Raw genomic sequence first — 12,362 nt, 5'->3', positions numbered from 1 at the left:
TTGCTGTTTTCTTTGGCAATGGAGCCACTTATAATAGACTTGAAACACAGCATCGGAATCAGGAGGTGTGGAAAAAGTTACGCATCCTGTATATATGCCGATGATATCACTGTCTTTGTAAAAAATAATTTAGAACTAGACAGAATAAGTGGAATAATGGAAAAATACACCTCAATAGGCATGAGAATTAACATGTCCAAATCTGCTCTCATCCATGTTAAAGGGATAGAGTTTTCTGATACAAAAGGTTGGAACAAAGTCGATGGCCAAAATATATTAGGGCTATGGTGGGAGAAAGACCTTGCCGCCACCATTAATAAAAATTGGGACATGGCAACCGCAAAAATTCGGAAAACCATATTTGGCTATGCGGAATACAACACGCAGATTACATCAAAAATAAAACTACTCAACGAAGTTCTATTCCCAAACCTATGGTATGTGGCTCACGTCTGGCCAATGCCTGAAAGAGTAAACGCTAGCGTTATAAAGATGACGAACAAATTTATTTGGAGCGGCTTCCTTCAAAAAGTTGCAAGGAAAAGGCTATACGCGCCCCCAAAACTGGGTGGTCTAAACCTAATCAACACAGCAATAAAGGCACGGATAATAGCTATTAAAAATATCGCTAAGATCTTACACGCAGATGATAACGAAAGAAAACGTTTATTGGTTAACTCCATGGAAAAAACAAGGGGGCTGAGGTACTTTAAGAAAATCGTGCACGAAGCAAATAATTTCGGGGACAAATATGCATTTAACAATACTCTGCAGTCCACTAAACAAATATACGAGCGCGTGCTAAAGGAGGAGCTGGAAGCGACTCCTTACACAAGGTCAAGCAGAACCTGGGAAAATTACTCCAGGCTGGGAAGTGGTGCGAGGGAGGCGGGCATAATGTTCAGCATATGTTCGGACTGCCTGGTGACTAATGCCATGAGAAAGAGACTAGGTCTACGAGCAGAGGACGAGTGTCCGGATTGTGGGAGGCATGACGACATACCGCACACTGTTCTTGGTTGTCAAGAAAAGCACGATGTATTTTGGCAAACGTTGAAAAACATATATAAAGAATTCGATGCTTTCGGCACGGGAAGAATTAACGATGAGGATCTATTAAAATTGAATTTCCAACTCTTCCCATGCACGAAGAAAAAGATTTTAACTGAACTTGTGGCTGCTTATGTTTTTAGCAAACACTATAGAGGAGACATCAGGTATAGTTTAATTGAAAAAGTGAGATTTCTAAACAAAACTGTAAATATTACAAAGGAACAGAAGGAGTGGTTGCAAAATGTTTTTTAATTAAAAAAAAAATGTAAGTGATCTCTGCTTTGGCTCATTTCTCTCTTTCTTTTTCTTATTATATAGTGCTGCCTATGTATATCTTCACTCTCTTTTTTATATAAATATTTATAAAAATGCATGTATAAAGGTGTGCCATATAACTATTCTAAATATTTGTATAACTGTAAGTGATTTTAAAGCATATTTAAAAAATATGTAAATATGTAAATTTTTATATATTGTACTGTGCCAAAGTAAGCAATAAATGCTTTTTAAACGTAGCTTAACTGGCTAAAGCACTCGGCCGGAAATCGAGGGATCCGGGTTCGGATCCCGGTCGAGGCGAATGATTTTTTCTCTGTGGATTTTTCGCACAATTGTGCATTGCGGGTGACTCCCGTAAAAGTTATCACCGTGGCTAGTCCCGGTATACTTAAATTCGTATTGTAAAATTTATATTTATGCCACCGTTAGAAAGAAATTTGCGCTCGTTTTAAAAGAATACAATATTCTCTTCAGGAGAACTTGTAATTCAACAATACATTACCCATCCAATCCACGTGATCACCGGGCACATTCCTGAAAATATTACGTACTTCTCTTTCCTCCTATTGAATAACACACTCAATTAGGAGTGACAACATTAAGAAGATGGCAAATAGAGTTAGGGAATCGCAAGTGAAAGGTTTTCAAGTACCTATGTATTCGAAAGGGAGAAGCGCATCACGTGTGCTACCGAGGGACAACTCCAAGTGCTTCTTGACTTTGTCAGTTTTTCTTAGGCCGAGGTGGTTAGGCTACTCTTGGTAATCATTCTTTTTGTACTTTTTTCCACATTATCTAAAGAGTATAAATTATTGACGGGATCGACATAGTTTTAAATATCGTTGGGTTCAGCCATTGCTAATGTTTCAATAGAGCATTGAAACTATCAAAAAACATATATTTTAAACGATTTGTGGGAAGAGCAAGTTTTTAATCGTTTGGGTATTTTTTCATTCTAACGGTCTTGTTAAAATTAGTATAAAAATACGTAACATATGTTGTCATCAGTTTTAAATCCCTCTCTTTAAATACATTGATTGGTGACCCGAGGAAACTTCATGGTATTTATTATGTTATATACAAATACGATTGTTTATGAATGACTTAAGGTTTTCGGGTGAATGATGTTGATGAAACTCTCACGGACAACCATCCGGGTTAGAGTTGTCTTCATGGCAACAAAGAGTTTCTTTTTTAATAATTTACTGCTGGTGATGATGATTATTCATCGAAACCCGGGTCGATTTATTAAAAAAATAACTGGTATAAGCAATAGTTATTCAATCAAGAAGCCCATATTTGGAATACCATAATTAAAAAAGAGTTAGTTCATGTTGTCCATGGAAAAATTTATTATCTATATTTCTATGTCAAAATAATTATGTAGATCTTTCCTTGATGCATGTTGGTGCTGCATTCGTCGTATTTTAGGTCATTTTTGATGAAGAGGTCCTAGTCTTCTTGATTTAAATAGAACGAAAAACCATAAGATGCTACTGACATGATTGACTTAGTGTTATTAACTTCGTTAAAAGGTTGTCTCTTTTGTTACCGTGGATGGCCTTCGACTCGAAACGATGTGTGTAAAATTGTGAGGAATGGAATGTAAATGTGTTGGGTCTTTTTGTACAGCCCAAAAAATATCAAAATCCCATTTCTTATAACTGACCCGAATCTTTTACGTAGGTATCGGTCCATTTGCTATGCGTCCAGGAGATGCCAGTGCATTTCAGTAATATCCTCGTACGTTCCTCTTGCGTGGGCCAGAACGTAGAAGGTAGACCCGTGTCAAGTTACTCACACCATCTAAAAATAAATCAGAAGCGGTCCCTCCCATTCTTTCAGTGTCATATTTTGTGGTGTTTAAGAGATTGTTTCCTCGGGTTTGGTGTGAGAAGGAGCACAAATTATTTTCTCCCGACCCACTTACACCCCACGGCAACGCATGAGCGTTATGGCCACTTTCAGTCCGCCATCTGTCTTTTTTTAAAAGTGAGATCACGAGCTTCCTGCGTGAATATACTCAGCACTCCATTAGCATTCGGAAGTGAAAGGTTGTGTGCACTCAGCGAGCTCGCGAATCGCGCAAAAAACGTAACTATTGTTCCGTAAATATGCACTTACGGATTGCAAAATTGAGTGTAGATTCGGTTTAAGCACATGCATAATTGAGTGTGTGCATTTAACCGCGGCTATCTTTCATACTCCTATGTTGTTCCAGAATGAGTGTTGACTCTGTAATTAGTGGTATTTATCGGAATACGCTGCAAATATCATGAGCTTTCCCAAAATATTCGCCTCGTTTTTCCATGAGCTTATTGTGTTTAAAGCAACATGTGTTCATTTGAATCCCTTTGGGAACTATTAATAATGAATTTAATCCTCTGAGTTTCATCTAATTCAGCCGATTGGCCAAATATGGTAAAATTCACTTGGTAAAATAGACATAAATCATTCAGTTATTTCAAGTTGGCACCTGTTGTCGTACTTAGCGGCAAGGATCGCTTCTTGCTTAGCAATGGAAATAATGAGCGACAATAATAAGTAGGTCCACATAAAATATTTTATTGCACGTCCAGGGATTTTAGAGGATCCTTATCATCAGGTTTTTATTAAAAAAAACTTATAAGTTTCTGTGCTCATCATTTCCACTATCATTATATTAAAAGAAGCATTCAATTTTATTTCCTACATTTACAAATAAAATGAATTAAGCGCACATGAGCGGGATTCCAAATAAGTATCTATGTGAAACGACTGTGGTTTGTGTAAAACTTGGAAATACATCCTCCTTTGAATATCTCTGAAATATTCTTGCGATGAAACGGACTGTAGCGTAATATATTATGCGATACATTCGCTGAATTGTTGAGGTGTTGGCGCTGATTCTTGTAGTTTTCTAGCTGCATTTCTCGAATCCCATTCTGATCATTGCACCGTTACCGAAAATCCTTCCTAGTTAAATATGGAAAAAACTCGCAACTCACTTTAATGCTTAAGACTGTACTATTAATCTGAAGGTGATTGGAGGAGTTACCTTTGGTGTCTGGCCGGGTGCTTAAAAATGTAAAAAAAACTCTTGGAAACTGTTGGAAGCTGGCCCGAGAAGGCGAATATGAGGACCGGTTGGACGCATATGTAATGACCTCTTATCTTTTATGTTCGTACTAGCATTTTACTTGTAGTGTTCCGATATAGCCGACTGTTTTGAAATACGATCCACCGTTGCGGCTGGCGGTCATAAAGTCTCCGTGTGGCTGAGACGCCGGAGAATTCCTAATGATTCATTTCTTGACCTATTTTTTCTCTGCTCAACGAGTTTTGGTGCGTGGGTGCGGGGTCTTTGCCTGGTGTCTCATCATGGAGCTTCTTTTGCATATTACAGTTTGCTAGTTTCTTAAACCGACACGTCACCTTTTTCTAAACGCCTCTTTACCTGATCAGTCAATCTCGGATATAATGGATTGATTGGGTAGTCGTTATAAAATCATTGTAAACGAAAAGCGTTGTTAGCGATATGAATCTAACTGCAGGTATTTCAGTCTATTTATTCCTGAGGTCAATGCTAAGAATGAAAGCACCACAAAAATAGGAAATACTCTTTAGTAGACACTAAGCCTCTTTTTTAGTTTATACAGGCTATTTACGGCTATTAGGGTGTTAATACACACTTCTATTGTTCATTAGCCGTCACTGCTCAACCTATTTTTATAGAAAAATAGAGACGTAAGTAATGCATTTCTTTTATAAAGTTGAAAAAATATGGAATTTGTTAAGAGAAAGGAAAAAAAATGAATAAATTGAAAATGGTTTTCAGTCCTTAACTATGGGTGGCCGAGGGAAGAGAAAAGAAATTGCTATGTATAAAAGAAATAAGAAATAAGTTTAAAAATTGTTCAAAATATCCAATTATAACTGTGATACTTGACGAAATCCTGTTTAGTGTTAAGACTCATCTACCTATACCCAGGTTGAGTTACTCTACGGATGTCAAATATTTATGGTACGTATACTGCAAGCATTCAGGCATCCCCTCCTCATCATGATGCACTGCCCTGTGAACACGCTGGAGTTTGTTCTTAAGCCCTAAATTCAACGATAAAAATTTCTAGGAATTCAATATTAAGAAAGGTTGGAGATAGGGCTAAAAATAATTCTCTGTAAGCCACCTCTATGACCTCACTCGGGTCACGGTTGGCTCTTTGCAATTATGAGAGCTTTTTCCTTTGATTTTTATGCGTCCAGAAATCTGTGAAATCACATGTTACTTTCAAAAACAATAGAAATTCAAACTACCTAGAATGTTCAATATTTAAATCGCACTAGGCGAATGTTTGGCTTTGAATCGTTAATATGGGGTGTAGAGGTAAACATCGAAACAATGTTGATTTCCCTAAGTTGATTAGTAATGTTCATAAAGTTGAAACACTAAACAAAACATAAGACCTTTTCTGAAGTGTACCTTAAATTTTATCAAAATCACACCAGTTTTATTGTCTAAAATTAGATATTGAAATGACACATTATTAATGGGACTGCTTTTACATTAATGGAATCTAATTCAGAAACATGACTCTTTTTTAAAAGAAATTTAGAAATAATTGAACAATATTTCTATAGATGTCAGTCGCCCAATAAAATATTTTTCTTCTCTAAAGAGCCATTAAGATCGCGTGCTATTCATTGGGTAATAATATTTTTAATTTTATTGTAAAAGCCTTATTTCGTTTTGTATACTGCATGAAACATTGTTTTGCATCTGCCGCGACAGGTGATTATATCTGAGATAATTTTATCAAATTCACATGAGACATATAAACCCTATAAGACGGCCTCAACTTTAAATAACGATATGACGAATGAATATACACTAGTCATTGTAACATGCCAATTTTTTCCTCACTTTCGTCCAAAGAATTGCAAATTACCATTGTTCAACTATCCTTGGATTTAATTGGCGCATACCTGAGGTTAATTCTCCTAATAGCGAATCCTATTGCGTTTCCGTACTTCTTTTCGTCATAATCCTTACAATCTTTATTTCCTGTATTCATTACTTTATATTCTTAACCATTTCTAACCCAGAGATGCTTCTGGGAGAAATCAAATTCCAATATTTTTCATCTTGAAAACTTGAAAATTTTGCTATCAACCATAATTATTGTGGCCGCAAAATATTTCTTTACTACTATTTACACCACAAAACAATGCGTAGTTTAGGTATTTCCAAAATACAGAGGAAATTTATACATTTTTGATGTTACTTGGAAGCAACACTGGGTTATAATGGGTTAATCATATCGTCTCTTCACGCTACTACTTTTTTTTACTCCCTTTTAGGTCTAACATCTCACGAATAGGATTAGTGATCGGGTACATATTTTAGTTTACATATTCAATCTTATTTTTCTGTTTTATTGTACGTGCGTGGTAGCCTAGTGGGTAGAGCACATGGCTTCTGATCGAATGGTCCCGGGTTCAGATCCCAGATGAAGCCTTCGGACACCCCAAATCAAAATCCTCGAAGTGAGACTGAGAGGAATTGTCTGTGGAAATCCCAGGGTGAGCTTTATCCTCACCTAACCAAACCATCCGTCGGGTTGAATCCCTGAGTGAGTGATATGTGCAGGAATAGGGTAGTTACCTTCATCAAAGAAAACAAAAGGCATCGATTGCGAATCATTACCCACCATTAGTATATTCATAATATAAAAATTATTTGGTTTTAGAAATACCGGTTTAGAGGAATGGCAAGGGTCAATTTTATCCTCATTTGAAAAAGGCCAATGCGATGCCACCCCACGTGACGTCACAGGGACCTAGTTTCTATACGAGTAGATAGGAGTTTTACATCGTCTGAGATTACCAATGCATGCATGAGGCACAGAGATCAGAGAAACATGTCTTAATAATCACCTATTAAAACTGCCAATGGTCGGAAAGTTTCCTTCGTTTGACAATTCTTCTTGACGGAATAAAAAACTCTTTATTTCTGCTATCCTATCCCAATTATCTGCCTATGAATTCATGAAACCGGAACTTCCTTTCATGTTAGTCCTGTACAACTGGAAGTAAACTTTCGTTAATAGAGATATTTTTTTGCGCTCGCGACAATAGGGTAGTTTCCTTCATCAAAGAAAACGGAAGTCATTGATTGCGACTCGTTACCCACCATTAGTGTATTCATAATATACAAATTATTTGGTTTTAGAAAAACCGGTTTAGACGAATGGCAAGGGTCAATTTTATCCTCATTTGAAAAAGGCCAGATTGTCGCCCATGCGATGCCACTCCACGTGACGTCACAGGGACCTAGTTTCTATACGAGTAGATAGGAGTTTTACATCGTCTGAGATAACCAATGCATGTATGAGGCACAGAGCTCAGGGAAACATGTCTTAATAATCACCTATTAAAACTGCCAATGGTCGGAAAGTTTCCTTCGTTTGATAGGGGAATAATAATCCTTATTTAAGCCAAGCGCTGCCTGCTAGCAGGGTACTCTGCTACCTGCTAGCAGCCTGCATTGCGGCGGCGTACACATCCTCGCCCCAAGGTCACCTCACACGGCGAAAGCTGGAACCAGACTGACGTCACACGGGCTTTTCCCAGCATTCACAGTTAACCGTCGCCTTTTCGCGCGCTTGAAAATGTTCACTTTTCATTTAATCGCGAAAAATAGATATCGTCTATTAAAAATCTAAAAGCGTGAAATGCGTACTCCAGGAGTAATAATATTTCGATTTAGGAAATAAAAAAATAATAGGAAACCACCCTATTGTCTGCTATTTTCATATGTTTAATCTTTCCGTCTTGTACTTGCATTGCCTGAAGTAATCAAACTTCTGGTGAAATGGAATGATCCCCATTGAAGTGCTTTGGCGTCGTGCTCGGCTGGCACTGTCTCGATGGTATCGCACCTTTCTTGCGGGAATCGAAAGTTTTCGAGCGGCCCGTGTTGGAGGCGGCAAAATACCGTTAAGGCGGCCACAGAGGTCTTGGCGGGAAGGGGTCTCGAAGATGAAAGCCGCAATCGCTATCCATCGTCCTACGCTACTATCTCTGGAATGCTGATTTTATAGTCCTGCAAAGATTTTCTCCAACTCTCTTTCTTTAGAAAGAACACAATTTTTCAAGGTGACTGCTGCTTGTAGGTCGAACGAAAGTTCGTTAAGCCAGAAAGTTTGAATTTGCAGGAAAAGTCGGGGAAGGAAATGTGGAGCTGGCAGGGATATAAACGGTCTCTATTCTTATGAACGGTATGTAAACTAATTGGTTTGTGAGCTAAGCTATTGTAAAACGCTGTTGTATGTTCGTCACTTGCTCAGTTATTCTATCCGAAGGTTGGTTGGAAGGAAGGTTGGAAGTATCCTACACAGAAACACAAAAATAATATAAATTAAAAATAACAAATAATAATATATTTATAATTTATGGATCATAGAAAAATGAAAATATTTTAGAAAGTGTTTCTATCAGATTAATTTTTTTTCTTTCCGGGTAAACTGCTGGACTACATAATTTTTAAACATTGTCGTTAATAAACAACAAAATATCCGCTCTAAAAATGCGCCAAAGCCATTTTAAGGGTCTCCATTGATTTCTGCAACTTATTGTAGATGCAGTGCGTGGTGTAGTTTTCCCTAGGTTGAGTTGAAAAGTTCATGAAAAAATCGCCTAATTTTACGTTTGCACGGAGTTAATTTATGGCACTGACGTGTCTATATTTTTGACTTTGTCTTAAACAAAAAAAAAATTGAATTAAAAATGGAATTTTCTTAGAAGTAACATATAATTAATCATTTTAGCATACATTGCATTTTGCCGGCCTCGATGGTGGCGGGGTAACGTTTTATTCTGCCAAACAAGAGGTCGCGGGTTCGAGTCCCGCCTGGGTAGGTTTCCTTGGTCCAGGGCATGGCCGTTTGTGTACGTTTACTTGTTACATTTGTTGAACACCCCGGTGTAAAATGGCCAATAGGAGCTGTATCCGGTTGTTTGAGATTAAAATAAAATAAATAAAATAAAAATACAAGCCCAGATATAAATTTTAAAACAACAGCGGAAAGTCGTTTTGAAGCCAAAATTAAACCGTAGTGAATTTCACGAATTCATGGTAAAGCCATTTCCTCTCCCTGGGCCACCTCGCTCTTCGAGGAATTTATTTGGGGGTGACCGAAGGTTACCCTGCTCCCCTTATAAATACTTGCAAGGGTTATTTCCGTCAAACTCAGGTTGCGCGTTGAGTATGAGGAGACCTAACTACGAAATATTTTTACTAAGTAGGATTAGGTAAACGCATCATATATGAACTTTTCGTGGCTATTTTGAATATTGAAGCACTTATCTCAGTCGTGAACTATTGTTTTCCTATACATTTCGAAGACAACTCGCGCCAGGGAATTATGTTGGTTTTTCTCAGCGCGTTGAAATCATTACAATCATAAGAAAGAGCATACTAGAAAACTGTGGTATGAAAATAGGACGTATTCTTTTCCCAGTCTTTATCGTGCATTCTGAATTAGCAGAATCTGTTGTTGTAGGTATACCTTTCCCTCCCCTCAAGGGGAGGAGAAATATTTGTGGTTGGATAGGATGGTGAAAAAAGTAATCCTCTATTTACATCTAATCTACAAAACTTAATCTACAAAATAGCTTTTCTCTTGACTTAAGTAGTTATTCTACCAGTACGCCCCTGTTTTGGTGAGGGAAGGCGGAAAAACTTTCACTTGCCTGTGGCGGTGATTACTGTGGCGTTCTCGTTCTCAAATTTCTGTTATTTTAAAGATAATTTATTGAAAAGAGAAATTATATTCCACGTAGCCACGTACAGTAGAAGTCACCTTTGCAATGTAAATTTACCTTAATTTCTATTAGAATTTCGCTAGATACTATAATCGGCGAATGTTTTACCTATGTTACCATATATACTCTTTTCTCTCTTCTCCTGTTTTGGATCAAATTTAAGTAATAAAAATGATATTATTAATATCGTCTTTTCCAATAAATTTTCTCCCCTAATTTGGTGTGTTAAATATAATGGTAGTATGATGGAAGACTTATCATGATATCCTGAGCACGAAAGAACTCAGTTAGGTTTTCTTTATTCGTGGAAGACGGAGAATCGAATCGATCAAAACGATGTATATCTAAATAACCTATTTGTTTAACCCCTTCACTGACGGATATTTCTCAAGAAATATGAAAAAAATATCATATTATTTTGTTATGATTTTTAGTAATTCACTGGTAGATATTAAATAAAATATATTCATTTAAGTGTTTTACAAAGTTATTTATTTTAAAATCTACTCTTTTTATATGACTTTTTACAATTTTTCACGTATTAATGCATAAAAATCAACGAAAATATTTCACAATAAATATAGTCACGTAGTCAAGAGAGGCGTAAAAAAGAATGAAATTAGCTTGAGAGCCGTGACGTATATTGAAGATGAGATATATGGGTTTCTAACCCGAAAATATTCAACTGAGTTGGAATTAGATTGAAAAAAAGTGCAGTGAAAGCGTAGCAAAGTATATTACTGAGTTTGTGGTATGATCGCACCCACCTTAGGATGGGTGGGTCAAGCCGCCCTCTTTGGATTAGATGCATGTCATTCTATCACAACATGCAGTCTCTTGCCTTTGATCCAACTGGTCTACGCTACCTTCTCAATCGGAAATTTAAACGATAAAGTTATGAAATTAACGTTCAAAAAATGGTTTTTAATCAATTTGGTAGAACTTTTTAGAAAGCATGTCGCTACTTGTGAAATCATTAGAAAACTACCGTTGTTCTATTAATAGATCCTTTAGTATAATTTTTTGAATTCAAAGTTTCTGTAAAATATCATTGATCTACTTGTACTGATATTGCATCTGGAGAGTACATGCGTTTATGAGTAATAATTTACGCATATCCTTGCTGTAAATTTTATTAAAAAAAGGGTTAATTTCCGATTAGACAATATTAACCCTCACATGAGAGCACTAAATATATATCTGAAAGTTGAGAGGGAATCAAGTATCTACCACAATACTTCGACACTTGTCCTTTGAGAATTGTTGTAATAGGTTAAAATTCCCATGTAAAACACTGAACAAATTTTCGAGCTAGCGTAATGCTAGCGTAGAGCTTCGATAGCGTAATGCGAGTTTTGTCTTGAAATACGTACCCATAGCCATCTTTCCCTCAAAATAATGTAATAATATCTTACCTGACATCGAGCAGAATTCCTGTGGCTGGTGCCTACTGCTCTCCTCAAACATTAATCCTTCAGAAGTCACAGCTCAATACACCATCGAAGAGTAAGTTCACTTCACAATAGTGTCACGGGACGGAGTGGTTTTCACCAATTAGTTGTTTCACTTTTCTTCAGTAGTTGCGGCGTGCAAAAACTCAATTTCTCCCCGTCTCGGTCGTCCACGAAGTAAAGGAGGATTTTTCGTACTGTATATTGTATACCTCGGGTGAACTTTCTCACTTGGAAATCCCGTGCAGCCAATCTGCCGAATGTATTGCCGCGCGCCCGATCCAGAGGGAACGTGGATGCACTCAACAAAACACCCGTTGAAGTCTCCGCCGAAAGAGGGCCGCTGCCGCCGAAGGGAAGGTCGGTCGTTCAAGTCTCCGCCTCGTTTCTTTCCGACTCTCCGCTGTGGAGTGTGCCGAGGAGTCCTTGGGAGCCTTGGGCCTTTCCCTCTTCTCTCCCCCCGGTCCTCCCATGAGCCCCTCCCGCTCTATCCCCCTCCCCAGCTCCTCAACGGCCGTACACACAACAAGGGTCCCCCCCTCCGTTTCGTCCTCCTTTCTCCCTTTCACCTCAAACTCTCTCCCTTCCCCATCCCCCTCTTCATTTCGTGTTGCTTCCGTTTTTATTATTTTTTTAATGCTCGAGAAAGGGATCACATCTCCCTGCGAAGCCAAAAAAAATGCTTCCCGGGTGCACTGTTGAGCGCTAAGTCCTGTGAGAAGGAGTGTTTTTTTTTGGAGCCAGGGCCTATTTTTTCATGTTCAGGAGTCGTGT

The 12,362-nt window shown here is 37.8% G+C and overlaps 1 protein-coding gene across 2 annotated transcripts in view; it reads right to left on the bottom strand.

The window, feature by feature from the left end:
• Window positions 1-11,985, bottom strand: part of LOC124163698 — a 186,377-nt gene extending 174,392 nt beyond the window's left edge. For both annotated transcript variants that reach the window (XM_046540764.1, XM_046540765.1), the window contains exon 1: window positions 11,553-11,985. The gene's annotated coding sequence lies outside the window, so the exon portion shown is untranslated. The remainder of the gene's footprint in view (window positions 1-11,552) is intronic.
• Window positions 11,986-12,362: the final 377 nt, after the last annotated feature.

Source organism: Ischnura elegans, chromosome 8 (assembly GCF_921293095.1).
Source record: "Ischnura elegans chromosome 8, ioIscEleg1.1, whole genome shotgun sequence".
NCBI classification, from domain to species: Eukaryota; Metazoa; Arthropoda; class Insecta; order Odonata; family Coenagrionidae; genus Ischnura; species Ischnura elegans.
This window is presented reverse-complemented; position numbering and strand designations above follow the sequence as displayed.